This window comes from Thunnus maccoyii, chromosome 13, assembly GCF_910596095.1.
Source record: "Thunnus maccoyii chromosome 13, fThuMac1.1, whole genome shotgun sequence".
In the NCBI taxonomy this organism is placed as follows: Eukaryota; Metazoa; Chordata; class Actinopteri; order Scombriformes; family Scombridae; genus Thunnus; species Thunnus maccoyii.
Window position 1 is genome coordinate 28,238,411 of NC_056545.1, and position 14,152 is coordinate 28,252,562.

Sequence of the window (14,152 nt, forward strand, 5' to 3'; positions counted from 1 at the left end):
TCCTTTGTAATAAATTCTTAATTACTTGATGAGGTAAGTCCAAAGTGCTAATGAATGTTGTTCTTTCACAACCAGCCAATAAGAAATGAAGTCGTAAACAGAGAATGAAGGAAGCGAAGCAGGAGCAGTAAACACTCCCACAGAAAAGAAAGCACTCCAGACATTTTGCATTCAATTTCCCATTTAGGCAAAATCACAATCAGCAAAAAAAAGAGTGTCTTGGCTTCCAGTCAGTGAAGAAAAGGACTGATGCATTTAATATATGAAGAAACATTTGGGCCATAAATCATTACCTTAAGCCCTTTCAGTCTGCAGTTTTCTTCTTTAATTTGCCCTCCCTCCCCCACCTCGTGGCCCAGATCACTGAGGAACTCACTAAGAGCATTGTTCCTCCTGCCAGCTCACTTGGCATATCTAGTTTTATTTAGAACCCTCTGGCTGTTTTGCAGGAGGAGGGAATAAGCGGTGTTAGAGGTATTTATGAGGTTGTCCTCAAAGAACCTTTCTTTATATCAACAGTTTGACTAATGCATGTGACAGTAAACTTGATGTTGGCAGCAACCATGAAGAAGTTGTCCATATGACTGATGTTGGTTGTGAATGCTGCCAAACCAACATGTATTAATTATAGTACCTTTTAAAAAGATTTAAACAGACCTCTTAAAACTGATTTCCATGAAAGACAGAATGTTTGGGAACTACCTAAATGACCAGGCTGTTAATAGTTCCCCAAAAGGTTTTAATTAAATCAAAATCCATATTCCTAAAATGGTGAGTAGTAGTATCAGTAGCAAGCAGCCTTAAATGAGCCTTAAGTGAGTAGTGGCTTTGCTGGAGGAGTGCCCTGTTGGACCAGTAGTCTGGGACATATACCACATCCCTGCAGTGTCCCTGGTTTGAATCCTTTAGGCAGTCTTTCTTGCATGTTGCTCCTTCTTTCAAATGTAATCAATTTAAGCTGCATTGTTAAATTCATGCATTCTAGTTAATTTTATCTTAATGCAGGAAGGAAAAACAGCAATATATCAATATCCTATCAAGGTTAAAATGCAATAGATTTACCTGCCTTTGTACTCTACAGTAGTAGGTCCCCTCAATTCTCTTCTTAATAAAACTATACAAAATATAATAGCAAGAAGCATAACATTTGGAATTCAATCCACTGTGGAAATTATACATATGTTATTTATATATCCCCAATCAAAAACTGTGCAGTCAGTAATGACATGACAAGAATCACATCTTAGAACTGAAACTGAGACTCACAGCCACCTTGAAACTTGACATTGTCAATATGCTCGGAGCCCAATTTGAAGCATGCATACCAAATTTGATGCAAACCAGTCACAAGTTGAGAAGATGTAACTATAATGCCCAGTGTAGATCAGACCTGTCTGCATGGATGTCTGTATCACTATGAAAATTGCTGCTGCTTTTAAAACCTAATCCTAAACATTCCCATACTGCCTGACTGTAGATAATGACTGGCAACTGTTGAGATGGAGCCATGAAAAATATAAGAATAATAAAAAAAAAAACCCTCAGTAAAGCCTCAGGATGAGAAATAATCCGTGGCTATAAACCTCAAGAACAAGGCTTGTTAGACATGCAGGAACTCAGAGTAGGCCTATTTGATGAGAATGACTCTGTTTATTTTGGTTTTAAAATGTCAAAATAATAACTGCCAGGTTAATGCTACAGGTGGTAAGCTATGTTTGCAAGAAACTTTTTTTTTTTTGAGCCAGAATTTGAGCATTTTTCCCTCAAACTCTGATGCTACATCTGTTACAGTAGGTTTAAAAGTACTAGTAAGGTTTTAAAGCTTTTGTTCCTCATTTCTTTGTGTATACCTCTATGACTTATTTCTATAGCTTATTTCCTCTTTCTTCATTTAGTAGGTGTCCTATTTACAGTGGATTTAACTTTAAGAAAATACCAGTCTTTAATTTGTATTATTTAGGTTTTATGAACTAGCTTAACGTTAGTTAAGTTATAGTTAATTATATTAGCTAATAAGCTATTTATCATGAGCTGGCTCATTATCCAGGAAATTTAAAAACACGTTATGTTTTCTCATTTGGTTAAAATGACACCACAGTAAGATGAAATTGATAGAAAATCATGAGAAAGGTAAAGTTGGAATATCAGTAACATCATAGTGTTCACTGTGGCCAGGTACAAAGTGCTTTTAAACCTTGTAACAATAAGGTTACAGGCACATTGCACACATTGTTATCGCTGCAGGGATAAAAGATAGAAAGAACATACATTTTGTCCAAAAAAAAACAAAAAAAACCCCCAAAAAAACCCGCAGGCTGCCAGGAAAATTGCTACTTCAGCCAACAAAGTTTGGGATCCTTCCTCTCCCTCATTTGGAGCTGACATCCCACTAAAACAACAGAGGAAACCATAGGGTGAGTCCAGTCAAGCAGCCGCCAGCAATTGAACCTCATTTTCATCAGAGGACTTAGATTCAGCCGTCCTTCATTTTTATGCCATTTACTGCTTTATTTCAAATCGCCCAGTGGATTTCTCCAGCTGTAAGAGGTATTTTTGTTTAAGACTGATCAAACAAATGATGGGCTTCCTCTCTTCTGCTAGTGAAGTTTGATATATAAATGTTCCACAAATATAAAAGTTAATCTATCTTGAGGCTAGAGTAGTTACTGGCTTCTTTAATTTACTGAGTGACAGAATGGAGAAGTGGATAGTCGACTGTTTAGGCCACAACTTGACACTGAAGGAATCTATTCACTTGATTTGTTTAGCTTTTTGCTTTTATATCTTTATCCAGTGTTCTACCCACAGTTATTCAAACGAGTACTCGTTTTAACTGTATTAAGTTAGGATTGTTAATAAGATTTTTAACTATTATCAGAGCTACCTTCGTTTTAACTGAATGTTGTTTTTGTGTCTGTTATGTCAGGTGTCTTGGCACTTACACCCTATGAGAAACACCTTTTCATTTTGTCAAGTGTATGAGATACACAAGCGGGTAGTCCCGGGTCTGAAAAGTGAAGCCAATGTGGAAGTGCCTTAAACCTGCATTCTCTCTAATGGCCAACAGGGGGAGACTCCACTGGCTCCAAAAAGAAATCTGATTGTATAAAAGGCTATAAGAAAATTACCCTACTTCTCACTTGGTGTATTACCTCAGTAAACTGTTTCCTGATGAGTTTATGGTCTCAATCGCTAGTTTCAAGTGATGTTCATTTTGTAAATTATGGTCCCATTTAGAGTAAAATAGATGATAAAACAGGGTATGCTTTAGGGCATAGCTACATTGTGATTGAGAAGTCGCTACCACGGCGACAATGTTGGTTATGTAACCATGGTGTAACCCCAGATTCACAGAGTATCGGCTTAACTGTCGCTATTTCAGTGTGTTTTCAATTCTAGGAAGTTAATTTTAACATTTTTTTTCACCTAAAAAAGTCTTGTTCAGCATTTGGTTGTACTAAAAGACCTTCTAAGGAGTCAGAAGTTCAGTTCTTTCGGTAAGTACATTTTGTTTGAATGGTTTTAAGCCTGTTTTTTGCCAGTGAAAATTAGCATTTGCATTAGTATTATCACAGTTAACCATTAACTGTAAATGCACTTTGCTAACCAAACTAGCAGCCAGCATTAGGGCTAGCTCCACCCTCTCGTCCAAATATGGGCACCTCTCATCACTTTTGGCTCCAAAAATCCAAGATGGCAACCTTCAAAATGCCAAACTCCAAGCTTCAAAACGCTGTGGGTGACAATGGGTGATGTCATGATGGCTATTATTTTTATACAGTTAATGGAATTACATAAGGTGTGAATGCGAAAATAAAGGAAATCTGAAATCACACAGTAAACAATTATGCATGCCATTAGAGGTTTCTCAAGTGGGGTGTGCGTGTTTGTCATAGACTGTATATAAAGATGACCCAAAAGTGAAGCCAAAACATCTTGATCGCCCCCTGGTGGCTGTTTGCAGTATAGGTCATAAGTCCCGCCCTCTCTATCTTAGCGGATGGGACATGGACCAAACTGAAAAATTAAAGTGCATGTCAAATAAATTTTTCCAAAAGATGGTTTCTGTCATTTTAGGAAGTTTCAAAGTACGCTGGCACGAGTTGTTACTTTAAAGTCCATGTAAAGTATTAATGGTTACTGTTCTGAGTTTGTCACACCACAGAAAAATATCCACCCAGTCAAGTATATAAAGTAAGGTTTCAAAATCGTGGGAAAATAAGTAGTATGCTGTGTTCATGCCAGTCACCTTTCTACGTCATAGAGCTACCATTTCAGGCCTGCCCAAAAAATCCTGAACACAGAAATGGTGAAAAAGAGATTAATGCTCTTACTCCATAATTCAGTACTGCATAGTTCACAATCAGCTCACGTTTTCAGCAGTTCACGTTTTCAGCAATTATTTTATAACGTGTGTTTGAAAAGAAATCTCTCATTCTTTACATGGACTTTAAGGTAATCAAAAATAGACCAGTTTTCTTTTTTAACATCTAAGTAATGGATAAAAACACTCTACCAATAAAAAGATGACCAATAATAGTTTACCTCATACAATAGTTTTTAATGTCAGTCATGTCATACTGTGTGGACCTAGCAGTTGCTGTAGGAAGTCGCCCAGATAAGTAAACGCCCATGTAAAGTTATTTCTGTTTCACCTGTCATGCGCTCAGATATGTCCGTTTTTTTGTGAGACTATATTGACTGGAAACTCCTAATTTTTCTGAACGAAATTAGGTATAACACCCACAGGTTTGACATACATTTGACTGACAAAACCGGTGTTCTAACCACGAATACTTGTGATTCAGTTGCGCTAACGTTAGCTAACTGCGTAGCTAACAGGTCTAACAGTTACATAACGTGTTGTTGTCTTTTCAACCGCTGAACTGTTGTAACAGGCGTCTTCATTATTTCAACTTTACCAGTATGGGGTGTAGGGTATGCAATAGCCTACATTACTCGCTGCCCCTGGTTACACGTACACACCAGAAGTAACCTGGCCAGCTTTTCACTGAGGAAACTTTGAAGTGAGGAGAGGAGGAAAGGAAAAGTTACTACAGAGGTGAGAACTGAGGGGAGAGAGAGGTGTTTGTATGTGTTGGCACTGTAGTCTATAACTTTGCCTACTCAAGGAAAATTTCAAGGAAAGGAAATACCCCCATTGTAAATCGAGTACAATATATAAGGAGGGATGTGATTATTTCTACAGCCATGTTTATATTCAGCCTGTATTGTTCTTAGGTCATCATACCATTAAGTAATAGCCTACCTATAATGAGAAGAGTTGTATTAACCAGCTGTAAATTATTTATTTCACCATAGCCACAAAATAGTCTGTTTAGGCTGGTTGGGGTTTTACAGCTCCGTTGTCATCATCTTTTCAAATTAACTGAAAATCATATTTCCAAATATGAAAATGGATTAAAGTTTGATTATAGTGGAGGCGAAACTATATAATTGCAGTGGTAGGTTAGTGTGTAGCCTAAATTAAATTGTATTCCTTGGTAAGCTATGTATAGGCAGGTAAAAGACAAATGGACAAGGATAGGTATAAATGACCAATTAACAGTATTGGTATCTGCAGATATTTCTGTAAACAATCTGTTATTGGTATAAAGAATTTTCAGTACAGTGCATCCCTCACTTTTTTGTCTGACTGCTGCATGTATGCAAATGATTTACTACGGTAATGCGTATGTATGCAAATTATGTACAATAATTCATTGTGCGAACAGCAGTATTTACATCCGACGCATCTAGGTCGCTGAAGTGGTGTTCAAAAAATGTGTCCAGGGTTGGCAGGTTGATCTGTCATACTGATGTATATTTTCAAATGCTCATTTTTTTGATAAGTTTGTTTTTAATTAATTATTTGATGATATAAAAAGGGGGTGTGACGTCCTGATTGTCAGTCACTCTCAAACCTCCGTCAGACGAGCTGAGTGACCGCAGCAGTTTCTGATGGAAGATGCTAATGTACGTTTTCATTTGTAATTCACTACCACCTGTAACTGCTAATTACTGGCTGGCGTCTATCGTTTTTCCAACCCAGTTTAGATGAAACCACGCCCACTTCCGTTATGATGAAAGCCTTGACGCAATGATGGAAGCGTTCCCATGGGAACCGTGCTCCCGTGAAATATGACAGTGAGAGTAGTTTGGAAAGCAGCACTTTTCAAAGATGACTGACGATCACGAGAGTAGAGGTAATTGATATTTTAATGTTATGACGTTGATTTTTGATGCAACTCTACCTCCGTTATGTGTCTTGTTTACATGTGTATGCCTGCCCTGTGTTTATCTGTTTTTACTATTGTTAACAGTCTTTGTCCTAACATCCCACTCGTGGCTTGTGCCTTGCCATGGCGAGTGGGTTTTATACCAAATCAGGCATCAAGGTGTGTGTCTTGTCTCAAATGTTGAAACCTAAAAACAATTCTATTCTCCCTCAAATCTGTGTACACAAATGCATAATATTACATTCACATTTCTTACAGGGAACAATGTAAAAAAAACAAATTCATAAATTATTGCCATCACATCAGGCTACAGTAGAGTAGAAAAACTTTATTGTCGATACATGTGGAAATTTTTAATGCAAATCTTTCTTCAGGCTTCTCTGTCCAGTTTGTTTCCAGTCAGTCGGTAGAAGTTTGGTAGAAGTCTGCATTTCTAAAATGTTGCGGTTTTGGTAGACCTTTTCTTGTGCAGCAAAATCAGAATCCTGACATGCAAAATGTTCTGAGAAAATATTGCAAAATAGTGATGGTAATCTGAGAAAAATAACAAGTCAATGACCATAACATTAACTCGGAATGACTTAAAAAAAGATTTCATAACAATCTGGCATAATGCATTAGGATTTTGTAACAACACATCCATAAACAGTAGCCTAAACATGGACTTGATGGACTTGGATAAGTGCATGTATCATATTAAAATGTTAATGAAAGATTGAAGATCTTTAGTGGGGGCACACCTTTACGGAAACAGCAGATGTGATAGTCATCTATTCCTATAAAAGGGTGTATAGTTTATGTGAATAGTGTAAACCCCACAGCCAGTCTCTATCAAAAACAATGACTTTGACAGCATTGCAAAACCTGTACCTCATGAGTGATAAGTTTGACACATGCTGAATTACGTCCGTTCAGTATTTGTCACGCCAATGAGTTAACATTACTAAAGACCTTTGAATCGACTGCATTTCACAATTAGGAAATAGCATGCTAGGTAGCTAAATCTTGTCTCATTTGTGGTCTGGTAAACAGCAAATTCATCAAATTCAGTGCCCCATATTGCTATTTTCCAAGCTACACATAGCCTCTGTGCTTGACTCAAACTGTTAACTCATAGCCCTTCAGAATGAACATTTCCCATTACTCAACACCAGACACCCACTGAAATTAGGATGTTAGGAAATTAGGAAATAGCACGCTAGCTGGCTAATGCTTGTCTCTTTGTGGTCCGATAAATAGTAAATTCATATGCCCGATATTGCTGTTTTCCAAGCTACTGTAGCTTTCATATGGTGCGGGACCTGCATGAGTGTGGTTTCTGTGGGAACGCAGCCGTCAAGGGATCTACGGGTGGGCCTGGATGTGCACAGGCCCACTTAGATTGACAGCTTGTCCACTCTGTTAGATTTATGAAAACTTAGTCACTCAGTCACTTAAGAGAAGAAGTTTGCATGAATCTGATAGGGTGGACAAGATGTCAATCTGTCAGTCATGGTGACCCACCCTATCAAGATTAATGAATACTTCCTCTCTTATGTGACTGACATTACAGTGCATCACACACACGCTGTCAGAAGGCGGTTTCGTGAAGCTAGCAGCTAGATGAAATTTGGAAACTAAACAGCTATCATTGAATCTAAACTACATCTAAACTGGGTCGGAAAAACAATAGATGGGACCAACGGAGAGGATTCAAGATGGCAGAGTGAGTGGCAACACCTTTGCAGGCTACGGTTAAAAGTTTTTTGTTTGTCGAACCCCCCCAAAAAAAGAAAGTGCAAAGTGACAAAATGGAAGATGAAAATACCAGTGCTGCAATGCCCCACGCAGTGCAAACTTTACCCCAAAAGATGAATGAACAGACTGAACTTTTAAAAAGTCTTGAAAAATGCATTGAAGCCAATACACAGCAGTTAAAGAAAACAAGGAGGAAATTGTTGTGCTTCAGAAAAAAAATTGGTGATCTTCAGAAAGAAAACAACTCGCTAAGAGATTCATGTGCGGAGCAATCCCACTACAAAAGAAGATGGAATTTGAGGCTGAATGGTCTTCCAGAAAAAGATGGAGAGGACACAAGAGAAATTGTCATTGGGATACTCGCAAGAATCGTACTACTGTCTGTGGGGCAGCTGCAAGAGACAGTGGATACCATCCACCGCCTGGGAAGAAAGGGCAACCTCAAACAACACACCGAGGATAATTATAATCCAATTGGGGATGAGAATTGTTCGGGATGACATCTGGAAAAGATCAAGAGATGCAAGAGTTTGCAGTGAAATACACATACATTTCAAAGAAGATTTCTCCAAAGAAGGCCGAGAGGCTCGTATCAAACTGTGGCTGTTGGTTCAGGAAGCCAGGGGAAAGGGACGGAGAGTGTTCCTGAAGGAAGGATACGTGTTGATCGACAACTGAAGAGTTGACACTGAATAAACAAGCGTTTTTAGGTTTCCTTTGTTCTAAACAGGTATGCTTATATCTTAAGATTTTTTCTATTTTTTTGTTCAAAGGTTTTGAGGGTTATAGCACTAAACATGTATGACAAGGACTAAGTTACTCATTCCTGCCCATTGTAATTTTTTTTGCACGTTCCTTAAAGGTTATTTACTAGTTAAATGTTGTCTTTTATATCTTTAAATACTAGGGGGTTGAAAAATAATGTTAAATTTAAGGCAACGTTTGTCTTTTGTAAGGAGCAAAAGGCTAATTGCGTTTTCTTGCAAGAGACTCATTCAGCTGAATTCTGGAAACTGCAATGGGGGGGACTATTGTCTTTAGTCATGGAACATCGCATTTGGCTGGCGTAATGATCATGTTTAACAGGTTCCTTGGTAATATAATCAACCACAAAAGTGATACTAATGGTCATTGGCTAATGGTGGTGTCGGAAATTAATGGGGTAAACTATATTTTGTTTTGTGTATATGGGTATAACAAAAAAGCTCAGAGCAAAAATTTCTTCTCATCTCTCAGTAAGCTGTTAGAGGAATGGAAAGTGTCCAACACAACTGATAAAATCATAATTGGAGGAGAATTTAATTTGGCTGATCTCTGGTATGATATCAGAGAGCTGCTTCACAATGCTTTCTTCGAATGCATTTCTGCAAGAAATCTTTCTCCACTATGAAACAAGGTCTTTTCACTCTAATCCCAAAATACAACAAAGATAAACTTTCACTGGATAATTGGAGACCGATAACCTTATGATGTAGTGATTACAAACTATTGGCACATGTTTATGCAAACCAATTGAATGAGGGTTTAATGCAAATAGTTGATGAATGTCATTTGGCCTTTATAAAGGGTAAAAGTATACATAATTTTATCAGGCTGATATTTGATATGCTAGATTTTCAAGATTTAATTGATACAGATATTTTGTGTTATTTCTTGATTTTTATAGTGTTTGATTCCATTGAACATTCCTTTTTTTTTGGAACATTACACTTCTTGGTTTTAGAGAAAATTTTTGTAATATAATTAAGATGTTTTACACTGACATATATAGTATTGTATCCCTGAACCCTGGAATCACCCCTAGGTTCAAGGTGCTACATGGTATTCAGCAAGGATGCCCAATATCTCCAAAATTATTTATTTTGACTTACCAATTACGCAATTAGCAATGCCTATTAGTAACCATCCTGAAATACAAGGTATTATCATTTTCGACAAGGTATTTAAAATTTGTCAATTCGCAGATGACACATTTATCTTATTAAGAAATTAATCCCTGGTAGATAAAGCCTTTATCTGCAATTTAGATTTTCTCCAAAGTGTCAGGGTTATCCCTTAATATTAAAAAAATGTGAATTACTTTCTATTCATACATGCACAGATTCCAATATTGCTTCAATTAGAATTGAATCTGAAGTGAAATATCTAGGAATAATGTTGTCTAAAAATGTTATCAGAAGAAAAGACATCAGTATTTCCAACAGCTTAACAGATATGAAGAAATCTCTTAGTCATTGACTAACCAGAGACCTTACTGTTTGTAGTTGTTTTCTGATATGGAAACTTTGCCTATAATGGATAAAGCACATTCTAAATTTATTAAATGGCCTGTTTCCCAAAAGGTCAAAGAAATTCATCTCAAAATAATTCATAAGGTTTTACTGGTTGCAGAATTTCTTTAAAAAAAAAGGTTCAAATTTAAAGTGGACCCTTGTACCTTTTGTAAAGTGACAGATGAAACATTAGAACAGGTGTTTTTCTCATGCCCTGTGTCCAAAAGATTTTGGTTAGATGTAAGTTGTTATCACTTAAAGTAAATGACATTCCGACTCCAGACATTTCTGATATTTTTTATGTGGATAATTTAAACTCTATCTATTTCCTACATAATATGATCATTCTTATGGGTAAATATATTCATTATAGCAAGCCCTCCTTTGTTTGGTTTATAAATGATTTCAAATTATTTTTCTCATCACTTAAAAAATGTAGTAAAATAGCAAGAAAGATCAGTGGGGACATCTCATTTCTTGTTGTTTTGATGTATGCCCCTTATTTTTGAAGTCTTTGCTTCAAGTCTTTGTGTTCAAAAAAAAAGAGAGACAAAGATGCTCTATAGCAAAAGATGACACATTACAAGCTACGCCAGTGGTATAAAATTGTATACACTTCCTGTCTCCTAAGTGGGTGTGGTCGCACCCCCCCCCGTCCCCTAACCCTATGTAGTTATGACCCATGCTAACGGGCTAGCCTTGCCTTTTCAGCCCCACAAAGTCAACCTGCTAGCCCCCAGGCTACAACCACAGCCTCCCATGGGGTTTAGTTAATTAAAACAAGGTGCAAATTCACAACATAATCATCTCTGTGTGTTTAATCTTTATTTAAATTGCATTATGTTGATTATATGAGACGGGAAGCAGGTAGATATATGACCATAGCTTAGCATTAGTGCCTGGATAGTTAGCATTTAGCAACTTCCCACGATGAGAGATTAGGATTAAAACAGAAGTTCATGACAACAAAAATGATAAACACACAAACGACACAAATACAGAGCTTCACAGATTACTGTGGGGTTCAGGTTTATTTCCATGTGAATTACATAAAATTTGTCCTGACAGAGAGAAGAGATATGTATTACATGTATCTGTGTTGCCAGATATTGTGAGAGTGTGTTGCTGACACAGAGACAGGTCTCCAACAAAGTTAATGTTCTCCTGATTCGTCTGTCTGAAAAATTCCATTTTAGTGTCTGAATGTTTGGAAGATATGTGGCTTGTGAAAAATGGGTCCAATATTTACTCCGGTGAGCGAAAGAATCGGTAATAATCTGTGCTCACATTCACTTCTCACATTGGAGTAAATAGACTCAGGGCCTGCCGCTAGTCTCCTAAAGGGGTGGAGCAGTGGCGTAACCCATGTGACACAGATACAGGAAAAGACTCTTAAGTGCACCGTCTTCTTTCTGAACTGTCTCTGTTTTGGTTTACCTTTCCAAGGCGGCTCCTCTTGATGGTGGAACAGCTGTCAGTCAAGTTTAGGGGGCAGATCCTGTGGGCCATCATCCCACCGCCCGACTCTACTATGCAGACTCTGGTTGACATCACACAGGCACGATGGTAGCCACCTGGAAATTAGGTATTTTGGCTTCACTTTGGCAAGAGATGCGTCATCTATCTTTATATACAGTATGATGTTTGTCTCAGTCATTTTCATGTCATATTGACCTCTGTCCATGAGCCACAGAAATCCATTTGATAATATTTGAATTATGTAAATGCACTTGTACACTTTTTGACAGGGTGATGAGTGCAAGACCTCAGACTGCAGTAGTCTTTATCATGGTTAAACCTGAATCAACTGGGAACACCCCGTCATCATTTTTGCTTCCTTCAGTGAAATGTTCAGACGTGCTATATTGTATATAACACTGTTAACATTGTGTGCATAATGTAAGATATGACGAACCACAGGCTTGTCAATCAACAAGCAAGCAATAGCAAGCATAGATAATGAATTAACCTAACTGAGAAGCCAAAATCAAGATAAAAGCGGGCACTCGATGTCCCTCTCTTATCTGCGGACATTGTTGTCATTTTTCAGTTTTCTTTTTTTTCACTTCTGTCTGTGTAGAGAAAGCAAGAGATGGGGTGTGGCATTGGTAAGTATTGTGCCTATGCTTTATCATGAGAAGTTATTCATCGGTCACATTAACCAGCAGGTTTGGAGTGGCATTGGTTATTTTTCCACAAGTTAATTGATATGCAGCTTCACTCATACAGACTGTGTGTGACGGCAGTCAGTCTTTTAATCATAAGCCCTCAGAACTTCAGGACTGTGCTAATATTAAATCACAGTACACAAAGTACAGTACAGTGTGTGTATGTTTTTGAAAAAGAGAGGGGCAGTAAGAAGTAAAAGTAAGAGACGGAGAGATGAAATGTAGACTCTGGCACTCTTTGTCCCTCTCTGTCTGTGTTTCACACCCTCCTCCGACTGTTTGAGTCAAGCCTTGCTGTGCATGTACTTCACAAACATTTAATTTTCCCATAAAGAGGAGAAAGGCTATCTAAGGTTTGAAGATTTGTAATCTGCTGTGAAATCGAACACTAGTGGCGTCACACATTGTGAATCAAGTAAACAGATGCTGAGACCCCTTTCCTGTCCATTTTAGCACAGGAAATACTGTATGCGCCACATAAAAAGATAATGATAACACATAAGATCTGCCTTCCTTTCTCTTCAAAATAGGCACATAATTTAGTTTCTAATGTGCTGAATCCCAGTGAGAGACGGTGAGACATCAAGTGTGAATTCAGTATACCTTATATTTCTTGTAAATTCCTGTCCTGCTAATGAAAGATCACATGTCTGATTATTCTCAAAAAACCTAATTTCACCCAAAACACAAACACTTGCAAGTATGTAAACAGGACTGAAACTATTTATTGCTCTTTATTAACTGATGTAAAAAAGCTTTGTAGTAGAAAATACATTCATTCTCAAATTCACAGTCTGATCCCCACTGAGCAGTAACTGAATAGGTAGGTCTGTTTATTACCTGTGGAGGGCAGCAGCAGGCTTGAGATGCATCTAGGCTGCATGTAGTCTTGCAAGAAGAATAAGAATAGGAACAACAACAAACCACCCCTTTTGTGTTACATTTGAAATTTAGTCTAACGCTATGCTGAAAAACACATTGTACATCTACTGTACCCCAGTCTCAGTCCTTACAGATCAAGTCATATCCACCAGCTTTCAAAAGCTGAAGCAGAGCAGACTGATGTAGCACTCAGTAAGAAACCATAACAACTTGAGGAGATCAACTTTCAACAGTGAGTATTAGAGATATTTTTAAAAGTTCAAAGTATGAAGGAACTGTAAGTATTGTGAATAATTGTTAAAGGGAGCAGAGCAGGTGGACCCAAATGCAGGAGACATCAGGCACATGAACTGAAGAATTATCTTTATTAAGTCTTAGGAGTGCAGGCAAAGCAAAACTGAGCAAGACAGAACAAAGGATCCAACAATCCAACAAGACTGAACCGAAACACAGGACTGAAATACAAACTGAACTAATGAGGGAATGGGGAACAGGTGACTAGGCTGAGAACAGGCAAGGAGCTGATAGGCTGAGGGAAACACTGGGAGCAGGGCAAGGCTAACAAGGCTGATGCAGGGCAGGTGTGGAGGAAATAACAGGCTGGGGACACAGGAGGAAAAGCACAGGGCAAGCAGAAACCAAAAACCTAGAAACACAATGAATACAGTCTAACTAATAAAGGCAACTGAAATGATATCATGTCAGAAGTATTTAAAGATACAACTCAAAACAGCCTACTCCAACTCAGTCTTAACAAGGATAAAAGGCTGAGAGTCTCTGGTGGAATGGAGGAGAATAACAACTAAGGAACACAAAGCCAGACTGCGACAAGACCATGGCAATAATAATTGTT

The 14,152-nt window shown here is 37.8% G+C and overlaps 1 long non-coding RNA gene across 10 annotated transcripts in view; it reads left to right on the forward strand.

The window, feature by feature from the left end:
* Window positions 1-3,420: 3,420 nt before the first annotated feature.
* The window catches only part of LOC121910312, a 61,951-nt gene continuing 51,219 nt past the window's right edge, over window positions 3,421-14,152 (forward strand). For 2 of the 10 annotated variants that reach the window (XR_006099643.1, XR_006099637.1), the window contains exons 1-4: window positions 4,599-5,062; window positions 6,053-6,206; window positions 11,696-11,834; window positions 12,330-12,357. This is a non-coding gene — a long non-coding RNA (uncharacterized LOC121910312). The other 8 variants (XR_006099640.1, XR_006099641.1, XR_006099638.1 and 5 more) reach the window with 8 other exon arrangements.